Here is a 24,852-nt window from a genome sequence, read left to right as displayed (position 1 = left end):
GACTAAGTGCTGATGGCCTCATTATATTAGACTCAGTATTAAGAAAATAAATTTCAACCATTCCAGACTTAGCAATCCTTTCTTTAAAAATTCTTAAAACTTTCCCTTAATAACTGTATATTAGATTAATATGACTTGCAAACTGTGCATTCAAAACTAAAACAAATCATACTAGCTACTCAAATTAAAATTTCTAGCACAATATGTATTTGAGAAGATAAGTTTTCAGAGAAAGTTATAGAAATAAAACTTTAATCTGTTGGCAGATTTAAGCTCAAGTGGACACAAGTGTGCCACTGCTGTCTGTATGGCTGTGCTAATGATGTTCTTTTCCAAAGTCATGAATAGTTTCAATGTGTCCTAAGCAAACAAAGTTTAATTTTTTCTCAGGTATTAAGATTGTTAGAAAATTCATTGTATAATCTGATGGTTTTATAAGAAATAAAATTAAAGTCTAAAATTTAATCAAATCCTGTATGTCTCCACCTGTTCTCTTCTTGGTAGGACCTTGTATCGAAAGCACAGTCCTTTCTCATATGGAAATGTCCATGTATTGCAGCATTTATATTAACGCTGATATCGGATACCAGTGGTTCCAAGCACAGTGACAGCACAGAAGTCACATGCTACCAAAATCTGTCCTTATCGATGCAGGAATTCAGTGACCTTATGGATAGACTGGAGACGAGTACATTTGCTTTATTAATTATGCAGACTTGGAAAAGACTGCATGGAATCATTCTCATGTGAGACACAACCAAGGCCTGTGGATCCTAAACAAAGGAGATAAACTTGAAAACTAATTCAATACAAGGATTGTTTGGACATAATTTCAGGGGGAAAAGGAGTACTGGATCTTTGGGGGCTCATAGCTACATTTTTCAATTAAGTGCTGACCTGCATTAGCTTTAATATGAGAGGTGTTATACAGCAGCAAGAAGAGACAGTAGACACTCTTATTAGCATGAAGTGTGATGTGCAGCTGTGTGCTTGGCAACTGAAAATCATTGTGTAGCTCAGCAGGATGACCTTTGCTGATTTATAGATTTTATTCAGGATAACAGAATGCAAGAAGGGAAAGGACAGAGATATGAGACCCTTTACAAGAATAACAAATGTACTTTAGGGAATTAGCATATACTTTTCTATTATAAGCTACGTGGCAGTAGCACATAAAACATTCACATAAGCATCCAGAAGGTAAATGTGCTTGTGACCTTTAAACACTGAAGTAATCTTATCTAATTACATAATGAGAAAAGCACATGTGATTCCTCGGTCTTATTACATGGGCATCGGTTCAACCCACATTTGGGCTTGGAAGCAACTTCAGTTCACATCTTAGCTCTCACTTGTGTTACTTGGGATGAATTGGATCACACCCGGGGAGCTCAGTTTTCCCAAACTAAAATTTTAAAAATCCTCCAAATCACAAGATGCTTCAAATTAGCATGAAAAAAATAAAAACCATGAACCTAAGGCTCAACTTGACTGTGAGGAGTTTCCTGAGCACATGAATACACAAGGTTGCAGAATATAAGAGAGATAAGAGAGAGACCTGGCTCAGTTATCCTGCAAAGCCTTGCAAAACGCCTCAAGTAAAAAAGCCTGCAACTGTTTAGGCAAAACCCACAATCAGTAAGACTACCATGAACAGTGCCACTAATAACTATGGTTGGCAAAGCAATATTTTTTTTTCTTTTTATTAAAAATTTCTGCCTCCTCCCCGCCTCCCATTTATCCCCCTCCCCCTCCACACCCCCTCCCTCTCCAGTCCAGAGAGCAGTAAGGGTTCCCTGCCCTGTTGGAAGTCCAAGTTCCTCCCCCCTCCATCCAGGTCCAGGAAGGTGAGCATCCAAACAGGCCAGGACCCCCCAAAGCCAGTATGCGTAGTAGGATCCAAATCCAGTGTCATTGTCCTTGGCTTCTCAGCAGCCCTCATTGTCCGCCATGTTCAGGGAGACCGGTTTTATCTCATGCATTTTCAGTCCCAGTCCAGCTAGGCTTGGTAAGCTCCGAATAGATCAGCCCCACCATCTCAGTGGATGGGAGCACTCCTCGCAGTCCAGACTTCCTTGCTCATGTTTTCTCTCCTTCTGCTCCTCATTTGGACCTTGGGAGCTCAGTCCGGTGCACCAATGTGTGGCTCTGTCTCTATCTCCATCCATCGCCAGATGAAGGTTCCCTCACGGTCCTGACTTTCTTTCTCATGTTCTCCCTCCTTCTGCTCCTCGTCAGGATCTTGGGAGCTCAGTCCGGTGCTCCAATGTGGGTCTCTATCTCTATCTCCCTCCATCGCCAGGTGAAGGTTCTATGGTGATATGCAAGATATTCATGAGTATCGTTATGGGATCTGGCCTTTTCCAACTCCCTCTCCTCAGCTGTCCATGGAACTAGCTGGGGGCATCTCCCTGGATACTTGGGAACCCCTCTAGAGTCAAGTCTCTTAATAATCCTAAGATGGCTCCCTTAATTAGGATATATGCTTCCCTGCTCCCATATCCTCCCTTCCTATATCCCAAGCATCCAATCCCCCAAGCTCTCCCTATCCTCCCCTTCATGCTTTTCTCTCCCCATCTCCCCTACCAGGCAATATTTAAAAGCTGAGTAAAGCCATTTGGCAAGCAGAATGGTAAAAGTGAGAAAAAAAAAAAAAAAAAAAAAAACAGAGAAGAACCATGGTTAGAAAGTGAATTTGCTAGAAAACTTGGGACAGAAATTTGGCCTTGTTTTGAGCATACCCTTACACCCTTAATTCATTATATGTAACACAGAGGGGGGGTAAGGAGGGAGGGAGGGAGGGAGGGAGGGAGGGAGGGAGGGAGGGAGGGAGAGAAGGAGGGAAGGAGGGAGGGAGGGAGGGAGGGAGGGAGGGAGGGAGGGAGGGAGGGAGGGAGGGAGGGAGGGGGAGAAAAAGCATGGGAGTTAGAAAAATTGAAATACTTATTTTCCTATTTTTTATTTTTAAAAGTTATTTGATGTTCTCAGACGTACATATGATTAATATTATGTGTTTACCCTGTATCCTCTTCCATGTCCCATCCCTTTTCCCTTTCATCCCAGCCATCTTCTTTGTAGTATTATTTTGTTTTTGTTATGTTTTTTTTTCCACGTCTTTTTAAAATACTGAGACCCAGCTCCACTCCATTAGAATGAGACTCATAGAACATCTGGGTGGTCTGGGTATGGATCTCAGAGGGCAGTTATTTTCCAGCAGGTGTGAGGCTCTGAGTACAATCTCTAGCACTCCAAAAGTAAAACCCCCTCACCGGAATTGAAACGACCCTTCTGTCTTTTCAAGGAATGGGACTGTCTCCATGCCTGCCTGATGACACCACTCTCCTCAGAGTCAGAAAGAGAGGAGCTGAGGAGGTCAGTTAGCCAGCACTGTGCAGAGCCTGGGGTCTAGTGAGCAGCACTTGTTTTGCTTATGGTTGCACAGGCAGAAACGAACTGTGGATCTCTGAAGTATAGACAACCACCCGTTCTGCCAGATAGCTGGGCCATGGGACTCAGGGAGAATGGAATGCAAGGGAAGAAGCAAACAAACAACAATAAAACAGTAAAAGGAAACATACTCTTCCTTAGTGAAGGGCCTAGCTTGGAACTTGATATAAATCTAGCAATTCAAAGTAATAAAAACAGATGTGTTTTCCACAAAACTACTGACTATATTAGGAAGATTTATTTGTAGTTTTGGGCTTCTGCCAAATTCATTGATGAAAAGAATTCTTGAGCTAAAAAAAATGCGATACTGATATATTTAAAGGAAAGAGGTTTTTTTTTTCACCATTTGTTCTCCAAATTCTGGCTGTCCCTCTAGGAAGCTGCAGACTGCTCCTCAGAAACTCCACCTACAAGTTTGATCGACGGTGACATAGCAGTTTTCCTCTAATTGAAAAATCAAGTGATATTAGCCCTAGCTTTTCTTAATTAAAATAATAATTGTGATACTTAGACCATGAAGAAGGCAGGCTGCCTTCTCCTAGAATATGAGATTACATAAAAAGAATGGGATTTAATGAGTCCTGCTGCACTTGACCTAATTAAATCCACAATCCCCTACATCTCAGCTTCCACCTGGCCTTTGTAGCTCATAAATACTTACCAGAGTCTGCTCATTGACAGGGCCACTGTAGAAAATGGGTTTCTTGCCCTAGATGTGTATTATGATTGACAGTGTAATCTGCAAGGATGCTGTGCTGTCAGTAATGCCATGAGATATGCAAGAGCTCTGCATTGCTTAGCGGGCTTCTCTTAATGATGATGGATGCAGGGAGTTACAGGTATCTGAATGCAAATTTGTGAAGGATGGAGTAACTTTCTTAATCTTTAGAGTAGAAATTCATCACGCTGCATTGCATCATGGAAGCATTAGTCTTGTTTTACAAATCTTGAGTTTTATGTGTATGTGTCTGAGCATGTGTGGGTGGGTACTCATATGTTCAGTCAACGTGTGTGTGTTCTCACATGTTCAGTGATAACACAAAATCTGTACCTTTCTGTGTAACAAAGTGGGAAAAAGTGTTTAAAACAGTTATTTTCTCATGTATGCCACTTATCACAGCAGTTATTTATACTTTTATTCTTTATTTTTAATCTTTTTTCTTATATTGAAAATAGCTTATTTCCTCATACAATATATCCTGAGTGAGTGCAGCTTCTCCTCCGTCTACTCCTCCTCTTTCTTCCTCTCCCCTCTCCTCCAGATCTACTCCCTTTCTGTCTCTCACTAGAAAAGGAACAGCTTCTAGGAGATAACCAAACATTACAAAGTAAAATATAATAGGATAAAACAGGAGCCATCACACTGGGACTGGTCAGGCAATCCAAAAGAAAAAAAAGAGCCCCAAGAGAAGGCACAGGAATCAGACATGCTCTCTATGGGACACTCAGGAGTCCCTAAAAATACTAAGTTAAAAACTATAATATAAATATCCTTTTATTGTTTTTTCATGCATGTTTGGTTTTTTTTGTGTGTGGGGGGGGTATGGGTGGGGCTTGTTCTTTATCCCATACTGGCCTCATGATGATTCTCCTATCTCAGTCTTCCAAATATTGGATAACAATGTGAGTCTCTATGTCTGGTGGCTTATTTTTAATTTTGAGGAGTCACAAAGTATTACAAAAACCATTCAACTCTTCTTGAAAATGTATGTAGTAGAAACTTAGCCCATAAGCACCTTTATTATATGAAGCCCAGCTTATAAATTCAAAACAGACTTATTTTTTTTTTCTACTGACTAGAAATTTTTGAAAGTTTAGTGGAGATAATAACACAACTCTTTAAGGTAAACATATAATACACACCATCTATAAAGACAAAAGATATCATTTAAGTGAAGCATAATTGATTTTCTTTTTTAGGAGACTAAGTTAATGGTGGGATAATGCCTAAGCCACAATCATTGTCACCAATAAGTAAAAATTAACTAATGCATTGATCTGATCACAATTATCTTAAACACAGAAATTAGAATTCCAAAACAAGTCCCAGTGCCATGTTTCCTGTAAAAGTCTGAGTCAGCAAGAGGGAATTTTCAGCGGATAGAATTGGCTGTTCAATCTGTTCACAGGAGTACTAACATATGCATTAAAAACAAGGCCCTCACAACCAGAAAACACTTTTTGCCCTTCTATTTTTGTTCCTCACCTTTCCTCAACGAAAGAGAGTGAAAACATTTTTCTCACAATAAAGTGATTTTTGGGGGTAATTTTTCCCAATAAGATACATGACGTTTTAAAATTTAATTACAAAACCTGGAATAACACTGTCTTTCTTTATGTATCATGTGATGTGAATTTCACTCAACATTAACTGTAGAAATTATCATGAAGAGAATTCCATCTGCACTACAAAAATGATCTCAGGAAAATCCTTTGTATTGTAAATGATTTGTGTGCTTTTTTTCAGAATAAAAGGGAGTCTGTGTTAAATTCATGTTACTCGTATAAAATTTAAAATGTTATGACAAAACCTTTCTCAGAAGAAAAAGCATATGGAGAAGATTCAAGGAGAAACAGATTGCCTTTATGATTTACATAGTTTTGTAGGTATTCTTCAAACTTGTTTCATTTTCCCCACATCCCTAGTAAGTCTTGCCATTGTAGAGTCCCACCGACACCAGGATTCATACCAACTTCAGACCTTTCAGCAAAATACTAACTAATTGCTGTCTTCTAGGAAGCATTTTCTAAATCCCCCACCTCTCAAGTTTGTGTGATGTTACTGAAATTTTAGGATAGAATTCACTAGAATTCTTACAGAAATAATCTGAAGCACTATTACCCCTGATGTTCAGTTATATAAAGATGATTTCCCTGTAGTTTTTTGCTTTCCTTTCTCTTAAAATAAATCTTTAAAATTAGCACGAGGAAAATTTTTCCGGGAATATTTGTTTATGCTTTAAACACACTTCTCAAGTCACTATAGAAAAGGTGTTCTTTCATGGACATCAACTTAGGAAATGCATTTTTAAACCACTGATATTTAATAAGTATATTTATATCTTTAAAAATAAGACCTTAATATTTTACAGGATTTCTACAATGTGACTGGTTCAAACATATACTAAAATTAAATAGCTACTGTATGTAAAATACAATATAAAGCTAGAATATTTGTTTTGAAATGTACCTTTAAAATATAAATCTCTCAATTTTCTTTTATTTTTTAGTCCTTGAGCATAGTCAAAATTCCTTTTAGTTCTTCCCTATTTTTGCATGATTTGCCAAGTCCCAGCCAGAGTAATCCTCCAAATATAAGATATGCCACAGTCATAGCAGTGTGACAGGAAATAGGACAGCTCATTCATTCCTTACTGTTTTCCTTAGGCAGTTTGCTGGCAGACTGCATAGTCAATAGATGGGGACCATTCAGCAAATCTCATTTTCTTTAACGTGGACTTTTCAGTGTGTTTCTTATTTGAAGAAATGGCTTTGCATTCCCAGGGAAAGTTAGTTTTACCCCTCATTGGATGTCAACCTCAATGTAAAATGGCATGCACAGTTGGTAGTAGATAATAAGTACTAGCCTCATTGACCGTTACTTTTGTAGCCTTTGTTTTACAAGAAAAAGTCACATTGATTTATATTTGACCTGATTTTAACACTATCATTAGATTCATCATGAAAACAATTGGGAAACAGCTCTCCAAAAGTCATCAGAGATTATATGTATTTCAGTTGGCTCATTTAGGTTCTGTGGGTGGCATAAGCAAGGACATAACTCTCAAACGTAGGGAGAGAGAAGTAAGGCATAATGGTTAGTCTCCACTGCCAGCTTGACGGGATTCGGAATCACCTTTGGAAATACATTTATGGGTGTGAATACGAGAATGTTCCCTGAAAGTTTTTTTTTTTTTTTTTTTTTTTTTTTTTTTGGTTTTTCGAGACAGGGTTTCTCTCCCTGAAAGTTTTTAACAGAATAGGGAATACTCTCTTGAAAGTGGGTGATGCTATCTTTCAGGCAGGAGTCCTAAATGGAATAATAAATTTACAGTGAGTGGAACTCCAACTCTCTTCACTCTCTGCCCCCTAACTACAGCTCTATCATGACCTGCTGCCTCACATTTCCACGGCCACTCACTACTCGAGTCCCTGCCATGGTGGACTGTTCTTTCAAACTATGAGTTGATATGAATGTTTCCTACTTAAGTTGCTTTTGTTGGGTGTTTTTATCATATGAGAAGGTTTGTCCAGATGACCAAAGGCAGTACAGTTAAATAAATCTAAGAAGAAATTTTAAAGTACGAGAAAGCACGACACACTCTGGAATTTGTTAAGGGGTTATTTGCACTGTATACCCTGGTGTATACCCTGGTTCTTCCTGATCATTCATGTTTTATTCATAACCCTTACTCAACTTTTCTTTCTTTCTGCTATTGTGGAAATACTATACTTTCCATATTCATTTTAAAGTTAAGCAATGTTATGAATTTGCAGTGAGTCCCCAGCAGCTTGCTACAGGGTCCAGGTGGCAGCAGGGCCACAAACCAAGGTAGCTGGTCCCCTGGGCATCCCCGGAGGCTAGCCATGTGGGCAGTGGGTGGGCAAGGGGCAGACAGATAGGCACACCATGCAGATGGGTTTGCTACAAGCTGCTGGGGTCCCAAGCAGGGACGGCGGACAAGACCACGCGGATGGTCTCCAAGTGACTGTCACCCACGGGCAAGAGAGAAGGATAAACATACCATACTAAATAAAGTTAGACATTTATTAGATGGGCTGTGGAGAGGAAGGAAAAAGGAGAGATGAATGGGGGAGAGAGATGGAGAGAGAGAAAGAGAAATTGGGAGAGGGAGAGAGAGAGAGAGAGAGAGAGAGAGAGAGAGAGAGAGAGAGAGAGAGAGAGAGAGAGAGAGAGAGCGCCTCTCCAAGAGAGGAGACAGCAAGAAAGAAGATGGGGCTCTGAGTCTGCAAGCAGGAAGGGAGGGGGTGGCTTGTCTCTTAAAGGGACAAAATTACATTCCCAGCTCTTTTTTATAATAAAAATCGGGAGATTAGCACCACAGGTTGAAGGAATTGGGGCGGTGGATTGTCAAGACTGCTTCTGGCTTATTTGTGGGTGTCGTGTCTGGGGTGGGGAGCTGAGAAGGCTGGGTACTGGTCACATCCTGGTATAGCTGGTCTCTTTGCTTCTGTTGGGTGTTTGTGGCATTTGCTCCTGTCTGGTGTTTGTGGCATGGTAATATCTGGTGTCTCCTATACCTGTTTAAGGTATTGGCAGAGCAAAGAACAAAGTTAAATTAAGGGAAAAAAATTTTTGGACCAGGGAATTGAGGGGGATGTATCTGACCTGTTTAAGGTGGATCCTTTAATTCAATTCTCTGGAACTCATGAGAATTTTTGTGGTTTATGAAAACAGAAGTTTTAGACACATACATTGTATAATGACTGTGACATATTTTTGTACTATGAAAAGTATTTTTAAGACTATGGAAGGCAGCATGAGAGAGAAATTTTTTCTGAAATTTGTTTGGTGAGCTTGTTTTTTTTTAAAAACTGGCAAAACCTCTCAGCTATCAAACTGTATCAGAGATCTTTGAGAAGGACAGGATTTTACTTGAGTTACTGATTAAAAATAACAGAGAACTTACTTTGTTGGCACCCAGAGCTACTCTTTAGGGTCTTCCATTGGCATTGAAGGTCTCAATTGCCTTTTGCTGTTTAGCGCAGGGCCTGCCAGGCTCCAAAGATCCTGTGGACTAAGAAATCTGTAGAAAGACAAGCCGACCTTGACCTGAGCAGCTAGGCTTTCGATTCTATCGATTCTGTCCACGTCTGAAGATCTTCAGAGGACTTCATTTAACCCATGCAAAGTCTCTCTCTCTCTCCCTCCCTCCCTCCCTCTCTCTCTCTCTCTCTCTCTCTCTCTCTCTCTCTCTCTCTCTCTCTCTCTGTGTGTGTGTGTATGTGTGTCAGAGATGGGGGAAGAGGGAGAGGGGAGGGTGGGAGAGACAGACAGACACACAAACACACACACACACACACACACACAGAGAGAGAGAGAGAGAGAGAGAGAGAGAGAGAGAGAGAGAGAGAGAGAGATTCATTCTAGGAAGATGCTTAAATTACCATTGTGAGACTATATAGTGTTCTTTCCTGTATGCTACATTGATAGCGGGAGAATAAGTATCAGATAATATCTCATCTAATTTCTCTCTGAGATGAAGTATTGATTAGAAAATGTTTCTAACTTATATAGGGTAAAGAATAAAAATAAAATCCATTTTTATGTATTAAATGAGTAAGTTGTCAGTTGTAATGTCAACCTGTAAGATAATCTGACTAGTGACCATTCATATGCATATGATATTTAGACAGCTAGTGGTCTCAGAAGTTATATCACATAGCAAATCACAAATCACAAAGTAGTTAGGGTTAGTATATCTGGGGGAAAGTTTAGGATCTGTTGACTGTTGTTATAAAACCTTGATCAAGCTGTGTAAACACAATAAAATAAAAGGATTTGGCATGTTCCTCATTTGTAAAGCATATATGTCTCTGATGCAGGAAACTGGGTTCAATCTTCAGCAGTCTACATTCCTGACTCTCCCTGTACCACACCTCAGCACATATAAGGGGTTAAGAGGATATTGCTATGTGTTTCCTATTTGTTGTAGAAGCTAGAACTAGAGAAATCAAGACTGTCAAAATATAAATTCAAGTCTAAGGTAAATAATTTTACCACCAATTACATGTACTCAAAACATAGAACATCTTTTGATATCTTAAGCTGCTTTTCATCAGAGTTCCAAATAAGGAAAATGCTGCATGACCCTGACTCAGAAATATAAACCACTACCTGGAGAATAAATGTGGGCACTTGAGCACATAAAAGCAGTCTGCGCTATTTACTAGACAAACAATCTGCTTTAATTAAACATTTTAATTATTATCTTTACGTCCATGAGTTTTGCCTCCATGTGTATCAGATATTACAAGTGCACAGTTCCTACTGAGGGCAGATGATGGTGGCAGATTTCCTGAAACTGGAGTTATATATTGTAGTTATGTGATCCCTTGTGTTAGTAATGAGAATCATATCCAGTTACTCTGGAAGAGAAGTAAAGTGTTCTTAACCACTGTGTCATTTCTCCAGTCCCTAGACATATAATCTTTAGAGCTAACTTCATGTATAAAGCAAGGCAATGGTGATGTTGATAGCCTGGGTTTCTGCCTTGCTTTCACTGTGGAATATACCAAAATGAAATGCAGAATGTCATGAGAGGCTAGCAGAGCACAAGTCAGTAAAACTTCTCAGCTGTGTTACTGCACGGTGCCCAAGGGAATGTGTAGGTTGCATATTGTTTCAGAGAATTAGATTACTGCAGTTCCTCTGATACTGACTCACTTATTTTGCTGTCCCTAGAACAAGAAAGATGTATAAAGATGTGTATGTATATAATTGCTTCTTATTATATTTCCTTTATTATGCATTTAATGTGTATATTGATGTGGTTCCTATATCATTATCAAGTATCATTCTCTCTTGTTCTTCATATTAGTTTTTCCTCTTTTTATTTTTATATTTTCTTTCTGACATTATAGTATGGTTACAATAGTTCCCCTTCCCTTTCCTCCCTCAACACTCTCATATGCCACAACTAGCTTTCTTTCAAATTCGTGGTCTCTTTTTTCATTAATTGTTAAATGCATACACGAAGAATCTAGAACCTCCATTTTACTAAACCGGCATAGTCCCTGACAACAGTCTAAACATTTTTCTTTTATACCATGAGATAAGTGTATTCTTTAACTCTCAACAAGAAAGCTTCTTTTTGCAATAGACAGAAACCATTGCAGAAAACCACCACAATCCGAATACAGAGTTGTAGAGTCTGACCAAATGAATGCATATAGAAAGCAAATATTTTAGTTTTTGAAACAAGGATTTTACATTGGTCCCGTCTAGTCCCAGGAACTCAAGGATCTGCCCTTATAGACACTTACTCTGTGTCCAACTAAAAATACAAACTTAAGTCCCTTGTGCTTTGTTTTTATTCAAAGAGCATTTGCTTGACTTTTAAATGCTGTGATATTTTTAGATAACCTACTGAGACATCCCACTCTAAACCTAAACCTTGCAATTGTTATCTTGACCTCAGCTTGTGATATTTTTAGATAACCTACTGAGACAACCCACTCTAAACCTCCACCTTGCAATTGCTAGTTTGACCACAGCTCCCTATTGTTACTATGGGATTGCAACATGGACTAAATGACTGAAAAGATTCTTCAGATGTGAATAAAGTTGTTAATAAGTGGACCTTAAGCTAAAGTCTGAGAGGTGCCCAGGAATGTGAACAACAGAGTCTAATCTGACTACTATGGGGAGACCTAAAGAGAAAAGAGAGCAATACCGAGAGGTCTTGTCCTTGATTTTATATTAGAAAAGGGTCCATGAGAAATCCTGTCCTCAGAAGCTGTGAGTGATCAGGCTTTAGGATGCAATTTCTTAGACAGTATATTTCAACACAGGGTAGGGTCACATAGATGAACTTGAAGAGTCTGCAGGAAACTAGGCAATTGAAACAGACTTCTGAACACCAGACACCCAAAATAAATTAAAACCAAAATGAACAGCCAGGCTGGTGACATTCACCTAAAATGCAGTGGTCAGGTGGCAGAGGCAGGCAGCTTCTTGTTTGTTCAAGAACAGCCTGTTCTATATAGCAAGTTCCAGGTCAGCTAGGCTTCAAAATGGGACCCTGTTACAAAAAGTGGAACAATTCTCCCCAAACAAATCAAAGGCATTTTTTGTTTGTTTGTTTGTTTGTTTTTTGGTTTCTCTGTAGTTTTGGAGTCTGTCCTGGAACTAGCTCTTGTAGAGCAGGCTGGCCTCAAACTCACAGAGATCCGCCTGCCTCTGCCTCCTGAGTGCTGAGATTGAAGGTGTGCGCCACCACCTCCCGACTGCAACTTAGGCTTTGGACAGTGAATGTGAGCACTGTGTCCTAGGTGTGCATCACACCTCTTATGCCAGCAAATACTGCTTGGATGATAGTGAATCAGATTTCAGAGCTATGTCATGTGATGGACCGCAGTGTCTCACTGTCCATACAAAGTTTTATGCTGAATAGAAGCTGATGGTTTAATTATGGAAAGTGATGAGTTTTAATACTTTCATTCCGTTCTTCTTCAGTCTGTAAGTATCAAATTAATGTGTCCTTGGAGTATAGTATACTAGAATATTTGATTTTAAAAATAGATGTTTTAGTTGCTGAGTATAGTATTGAAAAGGAGAAGAATTAGACTTGAGACTAAAATAAAACTTTTAGTAATTTCTGAATGGTCTTAAACACAGTCCCACAATTTTGTGTTATATATTTGTGTGAAGAAGCATTATCAGTATTGATGATTATAAAATCAAACTAACAACTAGTTCTGAGAAACACTGAAGAGGCTCTATGGCCCATAATGTCACTCATTCAGGCAAGATTTAATTCTTTAGGTGAAAATAAATAAGCCTGAAAATTTGTTTTCATGTTTAGTAAATGGCAAAGTTATATCCATCATTAAAATTGTAACCCCGCTTGGCAGGGTCAGCTATTCAGGGTTCTCTGAAGGGGCACTACCTGGAAGACATGGGCTGAAAAGAGGAAGGAGACCAAGCAAGATTCTATTGTCAAGGTCTCGTTTATTAGGGTGAAGGTTACAGCTTATATAGCCCTTGAATGGGGTGGAGGTAGGGGTAGGCAGGAACTTTGGCTGGGTAGCTGAAGGTCATCAGTCAGCACCTGGTGTAAGCTGAAACATGTGATCCCTTAACATTTTTCAAGATAGTTGGAATAAGGGGCGGGTTCCATTAACAGATAGTTCTCAAGATAGTTGGGATGTGGGGTGGGTTCTCCATAAACATCCTTAAGGCAATGACCTCTGCTATCCTTTAGGACAATGGTCCCTGACAAAAAAATTGTTTTAAAAGTAATTTCTTGATAATATTATGAAAAATGTTTGACATGCATACATTAAATTTTTTGTTTAATTATTTTATGTGTATGTATGTTTTACTAGCACATAAACATGTACATCACATGTTTGTACTGGGTACCCATCGAAGCCAGAAGAGGGCATCAGACCCTCTGGAAATGATATTAAGTTTGTTCTAAACTGCTGTGTGAATGCTGAGAATGGGATCTGAGTCACCTGGAGTTGTAAGTGATGTTAACTGTTCATCCATCTCTCCAGACTCAGTGTATTTATTTTTAATGGTTATATGTTTTGGATCAGGTAACAGTGCATTTGGTGTTGGTAAGATCTTTTTCCTTCCTGTAGGTTTCTATTTAGCCCTGTTGACAGTGTTCTCTGACTTTCATAAATTTTCAATTTCATAAAATAACATTTATTGTCGATCTTAGTGTTTGCTATGGGTGTTCTGCTCGGGAAACTGTCTCTTGTGCCAATGCATTTGAGATTATTTTCACTTTCTCTTTATCAGGTTCAGTGTAACTGGATTTATGTTGAGTCATTTGTTAAACTTGGAGTTGAGTAATGTGAGGGTGATAGACATGGATCTATTTACACTCTTCTCCATGCAAACATCCAGTTGAGCCAGCATCATTTGTTAATGAAGCTTTCTTTATTCCACTGTATAATTTTGGTCTCTGTCAAAAAACCAGGTGTTGATAGGCATGTGGATTTACATCTGGGTCTTCCATTAGATTCTATTGATCATCCTGTCTTTCTGTATGTCAATATCATGCCATTTTTATTACTATAGATCTGTAGTAGTACTTGAAGTAAGGAATAAAGGTACTTTTAAAGGTTCTTTTATTATTCAGGATTGTTTTAGCTATCCTGTTTTTTGTTTGTTTGTTTTTCCATTTGAAGCTGAGTAGTGTTCTTTCAAGGTCTGTAAGAGTTGTGTTAGGAATTTAATGGGAATTTCATTAAATCTGTAAATTGCTTTTGATGAAATGGCCATTTTTATTATGTTAATCCTACCTACTCATTCATGAACATGGGAGATCTTTTCATCTTCTGATATCTTCTTCAATTTCTTTCTTCAAAGATTTGAAGTTCTTGTCATACAGGTCTTTCCCTTGCTTGGTTCATGTTACAACAATATTTTATACTATTTGTAGCTAATTTGAAGGGTGTTGTTTTCTTGATTTTTTTCTCAGCCCACTTACTATTTGTGTATAAGAGGGATACCAATGTTTTTGAATAAATCTTGTATTCAGTCATTTGACTAAAGGTGTTGATCAGCTGTAGGAGTTCCCTGGTAGAATATTTGGGGTTGTTTATGTATCCTATCATATCATCTGTGAATAATGCTACTCTAACTTCTTTTCCTATTTGTATCCACTTGATGGACATTAGTTTAATTATGGAAAGTGATGAGTTTTAATGTTTTCAGCCTTTAAGTGTCAAATGAATGTGTCTTTGGAGTACACTATATTAGAATATTTGATTTTAAAAATAATCCAACTAAAATAGGGTATGGATATATATCCAGAAAATTCTGAGCAGAAGAATCTCAAATGGCCGAGAAACAAGGAGATGTTCAACATCCTTAGCAATCACAGAAACACAAATCAAAACAACTTTACAATTCCATCCTACACCTGTCAGAATGACTAAGATCAAAAGCACAAGATATAGCTCATGCTGGAGAGGATGAGGAGCAAGGAGAATACTTCTCCATTGGTGGTGGGTGTGAAAACTTCTACAGCACTTTGGAAACTGCTGTACAAAAGAATATTTTTGGGTGATAGGGATCAGGAGAATAAAATGATTTAGAGTCACTGTCAGAGAGGAGAGTTGGTAATAGCCATGGCAGGAAGTTATCACTCCTACAGCCACAGAGAACTGAGATTTACTAACAACCTGGGTATTTCTCAAAGTGGGCGGGTTCCCAGAACCTCACTGTAATCACAGACAGCTGACACCTGGAGTTTGAGATCTTGAACAGAGAACTGAGTTTAGCCAGTCTGCTCCTGTTAGTCATATGCAAATGTCTCATGAGAAACTATCAGAAAAACCAGAGTGATAAGTGAATATTGTTTCAAGCCATTTCTTGACTTGTTATGAAAAAGAAAAAAAAGAAAAAAAAGAAAAACAACCGATGCACTTACTAAAAGGAAATGTAAAGGTTGAGCTGATTTGGAAAGAGTCATTTTCTGTACTACAAATGTTAACTGGACCACTTATTTTGCCAAATGTGTGTGAATGGCTGATGAAAGGGCCATGTAATGCACTGAAGACATCTAATTAGACCGAAGTGGAAATCACCATTCTATTGAAATACTTTTTCCTGAATCAAGAGTAATTCACCAACTGAAAAGACCTTGACCTTCTGACTGAAGGATGCTGAACTACTTGTCACAGGATTTCTTTCTTTGTAGAAACAAAATCCACATCTTTCAAATGTAGACTGCTATTCTTAAAATCTTAATTGCAGTCACTTGTGAATCTCAAATTTGAGGTAGTTTTCTGATGCAGTGTCCCCTATTGTACATAAATCTGCTAGTTACAGTTTTATAGATGAAGAAAAAAAATTATTTTGAATCCTAAACAAAAATAGTTATAAAATCAGATTCCATTTTTTCTTAATTGACCCTGTAGTAAATAGACTAAAAATGAAAATAAAATATTTTTTAAAAATTCCAAACATTTGAACTATATGTCCTTCAAGGTCAAAGTTCTAAATTTTAGTATAATTGTATCAAATTTTATTTAACTTACATTAAAATAAGCTAACCAAGAAAACTTGGTGCCTTCCTAAGGAAAAGATTTTCTTTTCTATTCAAAAGATTGTAAAGTCTAAGTATATAAGTAATTTATCATATGGAAATAAACACTCAGAAGTATGAGTTTATTTGCCAAAAATTATGTAAGTTTTAAATATAAAATTTCAGTTCGTCAACTCAACCTTATTTTTCTCAGGCCATTTTATATCCTCATGGAGCAGGCTTTGTGACAATATTTCCTAGTCATTTTGTTCTTCTCATGCAGTGATAACTTTCTTTGTTCTTTCTTAAGCAAAGGACTGTGGAATTGTATGGCCTGTCACAGAAATTCTGGTCATGCTGCTGTCCACTCAGCTTTACGGCCATCGCAGATTTCAGGAAAGGAAAAGCAGGTGCCAATCATGCCTGCTGACTTACTCTAGATGTAAAAAATGTGTACAAGAATAGCATACTAATTTGCCCTAAAACTGGTATTTAGTCATGTTTAAACTGCAAAGGTGGAGGGCTGGCAAATATACACACATACATATACACATACATATATATGTGACATATATTTATAAGGAATATGAATATGGAATATTTATTTACATGGAATATATTTATATGGAATATACGTACATATATATACGTGTATATATATATATACACACACGTATATATATGTGACATATATTCATATGGAAGTTAAAAGGTGAGAGTTATTAGACATTTGTTTTTCATGAAGTCACAAGAAATTTACTAATAAAAACATGACAGAATAAAAATGGATTAAATAATAGAAACATAGTAATAAAAAATAACAGATCAGAAAGGAAGAGTAAAAGTCCCAAATATGTTTGAAAATTCTCACTTTCAATCTTTCATGAGAAAAGGAACGATTAGAAAAACACTGAAACCATTGCTAGTTTTTCATAAACACATATATGTGCTGTTTTCTATCAATAGACAGTTTGCAAGAGCAACTGAGACCCATGAGCTTTACAGGATGACACAGAACCATAAAAAAGAAAATATAAATGTATTTTTCTGATTATATAGATAATTCTATGTCAAAATATCTTTTTATCTAAATATTTTCATGTATTTAGTTATTTGGGGAAATTTCTAGAAACATACTTGAAATCTGTTTTTTAAATATATCTTTTCTTTATTCATTGAGAATTTCATACATGCCTATAATATATTCTGGTCAAAAATATCCTCTGGTGTCTTTTCTCTAACCTCTTCTAGAAACCACTAAACCACATCTCCCTTTCAACTTTATAACTTACCCCTCCCCCTTAACCACTGTACTGAGTTTTTATTTCTGGTATGTGCATGAGTTTAGGACTACTACTGAAGTAGGCACAACCTACCCTGGGCCATATACCTGAAGAAAATTGCCATTTCTTCTGTAGCCATCAGCTATCAATAGTTCCTCAGCTTAGGTGAGGCTTCTGGAACCTCTCTGCAGTCCATGTTGGAATTGTGTCTGACTTCATCTTAAGCATGTCTTGTGTATGTAGCAAAGGTGTTGTATCTTCATAAATGCATTGATATTATCATGTTTGGAAAACACTGTTTCCCAGCAGCCTTGGCAATCTCTTGCTCTTCCACTCTTTCTCAACCTCTTGCGTGACAATCCCTGAGACTTTGGGAGAGTAGATGTGGATTTGATGTCCCTTTGAGATTTGAGTACTTCAGTCTCTTACTATTTCTGCTTTAGCTAGCTGTTGGTCTTTAAATTAAGCACCATGTACTAGGAAAAGAAATTTTGCTTTTTAAGATTAGAAGCTACACTAGTTATCAGTAGAAAGAAAGGAACTTAGAGAATAAACTACTACTTTGTCCATTGACCTTGAAAATTTTAAAATGCATCTGAGTATTATTTTAATTTTATTTCCTTTTTGTTGCTGACTGAATGTACTAAATATTTTAAGTATATTATCAAATGATTCCTATATTAGTTGCATTTTACCAGTAAGTTCATTAAATGGTTTTCTTCTGGAAAATGCCATGGGAATAGAAAAAAAATAGTGAAAAAACACCTTATTATTTTCAAAAATGACATAAAACATCATCACATGCAAAAAAGGCCCGACAAAAGCAAACAAAGAGAGAAACAGTTCATTTGCCTGAGCATTCCAGGTAACAGTCCCTCCCTGGGGAAGTAAAGATATCAAGAACTTGAAGCAGCTGACCATCAAGAGAGAATCCAGCCAATGAAATTCATGCTGCCCAAATTAGGGTGGGTCATTCTACCTCACCTCAATGAAATGCCCTCCCCCTCTGCGCTAGGGCCACCCTGATATAGACAATTCCTTATGAAAATCCTTTCTGCGGGGGGGGGGGGGGTTCAAGACTGTGTCAGTTTGACAAACTCACCATCACCATGATGATCCCAATGGACAAATGACATTTCAATTCCTTCCATCAAGACCATATGCATTTACAGATTACCAACAAACTAGACACCTTCAAACTTCAAAAGAACTTGACTTTCTTGGTGCTTTTATGTCAGTCAGTCTTTCATTTTTAATTCTTTGCTAGGGTCTCCTGCATCTGACAATGAATGAATCTTTAATCTTACTTGATGGAAGGCATAATATCTATACTGATGTATTCATAACTCCTCATGCGCAGCACATCTTAATGAAGATAATCTAAGAAAATGCTATGGGAATAAAAGTGACAGTGAAACAAACTTTTGTCATATTCAAGAATTATTACACAATTATTACACAAATCTCAATTTTTTGGTAAGTTTAGAAATTGAATAATTACTTCATTTTTTCTTTCTTTTTAAAAACATGCCCATTATACCAACTTCCTATTCTCTTCCAAATTCTTGTCCTCTTCTTTTTAAATTATTTTCAGATACTCACTCACACACATACACACACAAAGACAATACACACACACCTACATACATAAATACAACATACTTTGCCTGTTTTATGTTATTTGTATGCATATGTTTTCAGAGCTGATCATTTACTATTAGATAACTAATTGGTGTGCTCTTCTCTGGAGAAGACAACCATTTAAGATTAGGTATTAACCTTCTCCTGTGTTAAGATGAGAGAGAAGTAATGCAAAAAAGTAAATAACTTATTGTGAGTTAACTATATATGAAGCTGGAAAACTAGAATTGAATGCAGATTGACTTGATCTGGACTAATTTTTGATAGAACAAGGCATTGATGTAGAAATATCTTCTTTCCCTTGTGCTAAGCATTCAATCAAGAGGTCAAGGAACTGACTTCTAAGAGCAAAATATATGTACAGAGAAAAAAAAACTCCTTTAAGGATCCTGTTTCTGAAGTTAATGAGTTTCAGTGTCTGAGAGAAACGACTTGCCACAAGGGAAGTCACTGATTCTGACTCTGCTCACCTAGGGCAGGCTCCTGCCAGTGCTCTTGGAACCAGCCTTGTAGTTTCATTTCTCGCTGACAAGGACACATTCTGGAATCTGATCTCAAGTGAATGAATGCAAAAAAATGGGTGGTGGTGAATTCTGATAGACAGTGGCTGCTGCCTTTCCAAGCATTTAAAGTAACTGTCTGCCCTCTTTTCTAAATAGAAATAGCTTTTTTGTTATAATAAATGGCAGAGATACAGCAGTGAAGATCCAGCAAAATGTAATTATAATAAGAAGGCAAAGGAGGAAGAAATGGTAGCACTAATATAAGCAGTTGTGCATTGAGAAAATGAATAGGTATGTAAGATCCATAATTCACAGTCCAATGGAATTGAAGTTCTAAGAAGTGAGAACCACAATGTTTAAAAGAAACTATTTTTATTCTTATTGATGATATATCAAAATATAGGTAATGGAATATATAAACTGCATGAGTTATCTGAATATGTGGTTTTTTAATGTAACATTTTAATCATTCATGATGACATTGGACAACAGTGGCTCATAACTAAAAATTTAAAATACAGGAAGTCTTGATGATAATGAAAGCAATAAGTCATTGCCAGGGTTTCTTTATCCATGTTTTTCTCCATCCGGATATTTATATGGTATTCTTCATTGCATAAAAAATACTATTAATGACAGCCACACCAAGTTATTGAAAGAGAATGTCATTACAACTTTTTGAGAGAGACTGGGATGTTTTTAATCACATATAAAATCCAGAGAGATCTGCTCTATCTAAACTTTTCTAATGGTATTGGTTATGAAGTTCCTTTTCCCTGAAGATGCTGGGGTTTAAGGGATAGAGACCCTATAATCAAAACCTGGATATCTTTCAGGGACAAGAAAGACCCAGGTTTTTTAAAAAAAATATAGTTTGTATTAAGTATATTACATTGGATGGTATGTCCTAGTAATCTGGTTTACAAAGAAATTCTGACTCCACAGTATTTCAATTTATTGAGCTTTTATTTTATATGTAGACTCACTGTGTAGGTATGTAAATAATTGACAAATAAAGTATTCCAATGACTGCTTTTGGTTACCTCTGTTCGATAAATAACTTAGAACTTAAGATAGTAAATATTATGACTTAAGATAGTAAATATTCATTTTTTCTAATTGTTTTTGTTGGTTACAGTTATGAGCAGCTTGGATGGCTGGTATGTTTTGCTAATTGTTATAATGGAATGGACAAAGTAATTTAGAATGAGAAGGCTTATTCTGGCTTAAATCTCTGGATGTTCTAGTACAAGGTCAGATGAACCAACTGCTTTGTGATTCTACTGCTTTTTCTAGATGGCAATAGCAGGAAAACTGCTCAGCTCATGGCCAGGAAACAAAGGAAAAGGATGAGGTTCTAGGATCCTCTATTTCCCATTGAGGAAACATCTCTACCCATCTGAAACCTCACTTAAACATCAAGGGTCCTTGTCACTGCATGACATCACTTTAGTACATGGCAGAAAACCTGACTGTTTATAAAGACATAGCTGATATTTATTGAGTATAAATAACTGCATGGTAATAGGCACTGATCTGACCAGTATCTGGCTCAGGAGATCGCATCAAGACAGGGGCACAGAGGTGCTCCACATGTTTTGTGTGATCATAGAGTGTACACACAGCTCTTCTGAGACTCGGGGCAGGTAACTCTAGAACCTGAACTATGACACTGCATTGTCATGTTGTGTAGCACTGGCAGTTATAAAACTGCCCCATCAGCTGAGACCATAAAAATCAATTCCACCCCCCCTTATCCTTATATTGTTTAATAAAAGATATCTTTAAATATATCATAATATATGGAGTCTGTTTCTAAAGCAGGATGAATAATAGGGGTTTGAAAATATTAGGAGAAGATTCAGCAAGATGAAATAATGTGTAACGTGAAAAAGTAGCAAGGCAAAGAGGATGGGTGAAGATAAGATTCCATGAAAGGCAGAAATAAAAACCTCTGGTATTTTCTAGGACTTGCTTTATGATATGTTTATACCAACAAACTATAAAATATAGAGCACAAATTCTCTGTGTTAGTACAATGAGGGAGAGTCTTTGTCACCTAGTGTTAAATTTACAGGTAATTTATAAAACCTTCTACATTGATAGATACTTGTCTCCTAGTTCTTAGACCTTCTCAGGCAATCCTGATGATATGGAGTAATATTAACAAGCCCAAATGAGCTCTTTTGTTAACAGTCCCCAAACCGGGAAATGTAAGATGAGCTATACATTGTATCTATTTTTTCTTATAAAGAACCAGAAAGTTGATTCAGTTTCTTAAAACCATTCTTATCTTACATGATTCACATTTGCTCATTTAATTCACCATCATTTAATAAGTGATTTATTCTAGTTGCTAAAATAATGGGAAGAAATTATTCGCTGCTTCTACAAAGAATTTTACTTAGTTTAGACAGGTCATTTAACTCTTACATGTCAAAATATATTTCCTGGTGAAGTCACGACAAATGGCTGACTTTATGCCTGAGTTATTAATAATACTTAAAATGGGTATGTGATATAATTTATGCACTTGATTTAAAAAATTCAGTAAAGGAAAGTAAATTTATAAAGTTATTGTAGTATAACACTTACATTAACTTACAGAATAAGACAGTATTTAGCCTTTCTCAAATTTTTTCAATCTACTCACATTCTTTTTTAATAAAGCGAGAGAGAAGCCTGATGGGGACATACTTCTTTGAGGTTTCACAAGGAATATGGGTCAGAAAACAAACAAAAAAATCAAAATAAACAAAAATGCAAATCACAAAAAAGCCAGTGGCTCTAGGTTTTTCAGCATTATACACTGAATCCTAAGTGGATCATGTTTTGATGAGATTCCAGAATCACTATCCAGAAGAAATTTAATCGAATATGGCAGTCGTGTGATAAAAGCTTTTCTGGAGCTGAGGAAGGAGGAATATGGCTTTTAGGCCACATAATGAAATTGTATCTGATATGAACAAGAAAACAAGCAAAAATATCCCTGAATCATAGTGTAGTTTTTCTCTGGCTGTGCTGAGAAATTCGGCAGGTTGAAGTGGAGAAAGCTATAAAGTTCACAGTGCTCCTACGTTGTTGGTGTCCAGGATCAGCAGTGGAGAGTTCCTCTGCTTTTTCACTGGAGATTGAATGTGAATGAGGTGCCCAGTCATGGAACTCTGGTAAAAATAATGTCCTGATACTTCGCTGTTTTTATTTTACCTCGTTATTTTAAATTTATATATAGCCTACCTAGAGAGCCAGAAAATATATTAAAAGAAAAGGACTGGAAGTTTTACAAGGCAGGTGAACATTGCTTCAAAAGTGTCCAGAGGTATTTTTTAAAATTTAGTCACATACTAAAGCAAAAAGCATTTTATATCCATTTCAATACATAAAGGCACAAACACAGTCTTGGTTGCTTTTCTCATTCTTTTTCCCACCTCTTACTCGATTCTTCCCCACCCACTTCACTCTGACTGGCTTATTTTTTTCTACATTTTTTATTTCCTTTTTTTAAAAAAAGAAAACAAACTATCTTTTCTCATTTTACATACCAATCCCAGTTCCCCCTCCCTCCTGTTTCCCCACTCCACCCCATCCACTCCTAAGAGATGGTAAAGCACTCTCATTGACTTCTGGGAGTACTTTAGTAAGAGATTCCCATTCTAAACCTAAGCTAATAACTAACAGTCTTTGATTACTTAAGAGCCAACTTTTCACCTAGTACTTAGGGGATTGACTTATTTGATCTTAATATTAACTTTGTATGCTAATTCTTTGCTGTACAGTTGAAGAAACTAAGCCACAGAACTTGTTTACAACTTGAGAGTCTTCCTTCAGATTTTAGAAGAGACACAGTGAGGAGTCAAAATTTGATACTAGGGAATTTCTTTCTATAATTCTAACCTCTAACTTTATGTAAGTTCTCTCCAGAAAAAATAGTAACTAAGAGTCTAATACATCAGTTCTATTATGTCTCTAGCAATACAAAGGACCTGATAGTGACAATTCTCAGAATATCCACCACTGAGTATTAACAGGTGGTAAGAGTCAAAAAAACAATGTTTCAGGTAAGAAATAGAGCCTGGGCAGTGCTCATGGAAAACAAAGCATCATTTTCCTTATAAATTTTGGTTATTTGAATAAAAACAATCCCCAAAGGCATAGGTAGAGTGGAACTATTAGGTATGTCCATGTTGGAGTAGGTGTGGCTTAGCTGGAGGAGGTATGTCACCAAGGGCTTGGAAGTTTCAACGTTCATACCTACAAAGTGTGTCACAGACATTGCCTGCTGCCTGCAGATCCAGATGTAGAAATAGCTCTCCAGTATTATGTCTGCCTGCACACCATCATGCTTCTCATCAAACCAGTCCCAATTAAATGTTTTCTTTTTAAAATTTGCTGTGGTCATGGTGTCTCTTCACAGCAACAGAACCTTAAGACAGAGGTGGTACCAGGAACTTTAGTATTGATATGATAGGTCTGACCATGGTTTTGTTTGGCGGAATGTAGACTTTGGGACTTTGGGTTAGAAAAACAGTTAGACACTTAAAGTGGGACTTAATGGGCCATCCTAGTAGGAACACAGAAGTCAGTGGTGTTGAGGGTGATTTGATCTGTGGGGCCCAGCTCAAGAGGTTTCAGAGGAAAAGAATTTAGTATGTGGTCTAGATACAATTTTGTGATATTGTGGTGAAGAATGTGCCTACTTTTTTCATATGTTCAAAAATCTGACTGAGGCTAAATTGATAAGTTTGGAATAATTACTTAACAAAGGAAAACTTAAAACAGCCTACTATTGATTTTGTTGTGTGGTTATTAGTGTTCACTCTTGTGCAGATCTATAATGAAAAGAAGGTAGCTGGGAAAATAAAAATACAAAATGTACAATTTGTGGAGAGAAGAAACACCAGGAATTGGAATAGAGCTAAAGCCTGTATTTAAGGAGATAAATAGACTAAATAAATCCCTGATGTTAAATGGAATAAAGCAAGCAGTGTCAACCAGGCAAGACCCACTTGTGAAAAGGAATTAGAGAAAAGCTTAGAGTAGGTGTGAAGGTGCATGCCTTTAATCCCAATACTCCAGAGGCAGAGGCAGGTTGATCTCTGAGTTTGAGGCCAGTCCGGACTACAGAGTGATTTTCAGTACAGCCAAGCTTAGAAAGTGAAAGAAACCAGTGAAAACAGAAAGCTGGTGAAGATGTAATTGAAGGAGGGGACCAAGTTCCTCCCCAGTAAGCTGCAAAACTTGTCAGTT

The sequence above is a fragment of the Arvicola amphibius genome, chromosome 5 (assembly GCF_903992535.2).
Source record: "Arvicola amphibius chromosome 5, mArvAmp1.2, whole genome shotgun sequence".
Classification (NCBI taxonomy): domain Eukaryota; kingdom Metazoa; phylum Chordata; class Mammalia; order Rodentia; family Cricetidae; genus Arvicola; species Arvicola amphibius.
The sequence above is the reverse complement of the archived record's forward strand: the minus strand, read 5'-3'. Positions refer to the sequence as shown.